A 3191-nucleotide genomic window follows, 5' to 3' on the forward strand; every position below is an offset into this window, starting at 1 on the left:
CTGGTACAATTGCAACATTTAAGAGGCATTTGGATGGGTATATGAATAGGAAGGGTTTGGAGGGATATGGGCCGGGTGCTGGCAGGTGGGACTAGATTGGGTTGGGATATCTGGTCGGCATGGACGGGTTGGACCATGCTGTACATCTCTATGACTCTATGAAATACCTTCTTTGCAATCCTATCTATCTGCGACTCCGCTTTCAAGGAACCCTGAACTACACTCCAGGGTCTCTTTGGTCAGCAACCATTCCCAGGACTTTCCCATTAAGTGTATATCCTGCCTGATTTGCCATTCCAAAATGCAGCACTTCATATTTACCTAAATTAAACTTTATCTGCAATTTCTCAGCCCATTGCCCTATCTGATCAAGATCCCGTTGTACTCTGAGGTAACATTCTTCACGGTCCATTATACCTTCAATTTTGGTGTCATCCAGAAACCATACCTTCTTTAGTGTTGAAAACTATAAGAGAATAGGCAGACAGCAAGTGTATAAAGGCATGGCCACATATTAAGAATGGCTGTACTGTCCAGATTTAACCAGTTTTGATCCTGATAGAAATCAATGCACTAAAGATGCACATATTTGCAATCTTCTCTCAGGTTAGAATGCCTCATTCAGGGGAGCATTCAGTGGTGCTGTGACCCCATATATAAAACACATGATTTTTTAGTGCATATTGAAATTATACGCCAGCCTACTTATATTTATTTCCCACTGTGCTTTTCAGTGTCTTTTACAAAATGCACGTGGTGGTTGGACATATGAGTATAGCCCTCATCAGTGCAGGGGAATGATGTATGCACAATAACATCTCCTGGAGTACAAGGAGAGCATGTTCTATCCTGTACTCCCCTACTCTTTTTTGATACTGCTAGCTGCCTCTGACCACATTCCTCATTCCTGTCAAGTCTGACTGCTACTCATCCAGCATGCCCCTCCACCTTCTAATGATACCCCGGTCCACTCCCACCCTCTCAACCTTCCTGATTGTATTCCTCTTGAGTGTGGTCTCATTTCCTGGGCATTTGTTTCTTATGAGCTCAGTACTGTGCGGCTTCAAGAGCTCTCCTGTACCTCTATGGTTGTGAGTCACAGAGCTAGGTCCTCAAGGGCCACCAGAATGACTGCAGATTCCATTTCAACATTGTCACATTCACTGACTGTCAGCAATGTGCTCGTGTGTCTTGGAATGGCAGATGGGGATGACGATGACTCATAGTCATAGAGTCATAGTGGTATACATAAATTTATTTCACTTTCTGAGTCACAGCCAAGAGAAAGTAGCCCTGCAGCCATTGTCAAATGGGCTTGTCACCCAACAGCAATCAGAGCCCATTAGACATGCGGAGAATCCACATCTGGCTATGAGGCATATATACACACAACTCTTCCTTGGGGATGTCCTAGCAAACACATGCTGTCAAGGCACAGCTTCCACAGATTGGAAGAGACTTTCCCCCCAGGGACTATTCTGACTGTTATGTGTAAGTGTATACATTAAATGAGATATATAACAAGTGTATCATGTATACGTCTCAAGGAGTGCTCTAGCCAAATGGTGAAGGAAGGCTCAAATCAAACCTGATTCCAGCAGGTCAATAATATTGTTATTTTGCCCTGGTTCACAAAGCTGCACTATCCCAGAGGTGGAGTCCGGATGTCGACCAAGGCTGAGCTCAATTGGAGCATCACTAATTGCTGTACATGTGCAAGATGTGTGGTGCTGGAAAGACACAGTAGGACAGGCAGCATCTGAGAAGCAGGAGAACCTACGTTTCTGGCATAAGCCCTTCATCAGGAATCCCAGAACATCAATTCTCCTGCTCCCCGGATGCTGCCTGACCCGCTGTGTCTTTCTAGCACCACACTCTCGACTCTGATCTCCAGCATCTGCAGTCCTCACTTTCTCGTAGCACATATGTACGATATCCAACTAACAGGGACTTAGACAAAATGGGACAGTGATTGAGGCAACATACCATTGCTTGTTGGAAATTTTTGGTGATTAAAACTCAGTCACCTTAATAATTATTTTCCTTACACTTTTATTCAATGCATTGGATTACTGTATGATGTGAATTTTTCCAGTGTAAATATGGAAGTTGACTGCATTAATTCACAGTGGGAGTCCAGGACTGATTCCTATCTGATAAATATATTTCAAGAGTTTCAAGTCCTTTAGATCCTCTTATATCTGAGGCACTATCAGGAAACTAAGGATAGTAAAGACATTTCCTAACTAGAACTTTCTTTCTGACTTTGTCAATTACAGTGGCCCAAAATCTTCAACATAATTGTTGGGATTGCCACGTGCACTCTCTATGGAGTGAGTTGCTGGGTGAGACTGAAACAAACTCCATTTTGAGCTCCAGCAGTATTTTTCAAAGTGGATTCTCTTTCACGTGAAATTATAATGAAAAATACTGCGATGTATCAGTTTACACAACAGTACAGTTTAATCCTACATAATTGCTTGGTTTCAGTGAAGCGTAACTGAAAACCTGTTTCCAAGACTCAGACCTGCGAAGTTCAGATTTCACAGCTACTCACAATAAAATTGGAATATGTAAAACATAAAGAAAGATATCCATTAGACATATGGTTATTCTTGTGGCATTTTGAAAATAAATTAATGGAAGCACGCCATAAAATGTTTGCAAAATGTCTGCAACATGGCTCTCTGCAAGAGAACTTTATCTGTTCCTGCTCCCTTGCCTTTTTCCCATAACACGGCAAATTTTTCTGCTTCAGATAATACCCTAACTCTCTCTTGAAAACCAAACTTATCAACTTGTGCAATATTATACAGATGAAAATGTGGACAATTGAAATGTTAAAGGTTGTGTCTCCTTTCATTTTAATGTGTGTGATTGTTTGTTTCTATTTTAAGCAAGTTCTCAGTTGAACTCAACCAATCTGAACTGTGGTATTAAGCACGACTTGCTTAGCAACAATCTTTTAGAACAATGTACAGAATCTTCTGCATTAAATTTGATGGTTGAAATTTCAACTAGAGAGTGCAACTGAAGGAGTTAATTTTTAAACAATTAACAACGTCAACACTAACCATGAAATGAGGATAATGGAAGGCATTAACACATACAGCAGAAAGCTGCTGGAAAAGAAAAGGAATCGAATTTGGTTTTGTGAAGTGCTCAAACACTGTGCCCTAACTTATTTTTTT

This window comes from Chiloscyllium plagiosum, chromosome 20 (genome assembly GCF_004010195.1).
Source record: "Chiloscyllium plagiosum isolate BGI_BamShark_2017 chromosome 20, ASM401019v2, whole genome shotgun sequence".
Classification (NCBI taxonomy): domain Eukaryota; kingdom Metazoa; phylum Chordata; class Chondrichthyes; order Orectolobiformes; family Hemiscylliidae; genus Chiloscyllium; species Chiloscyllium plagiosum.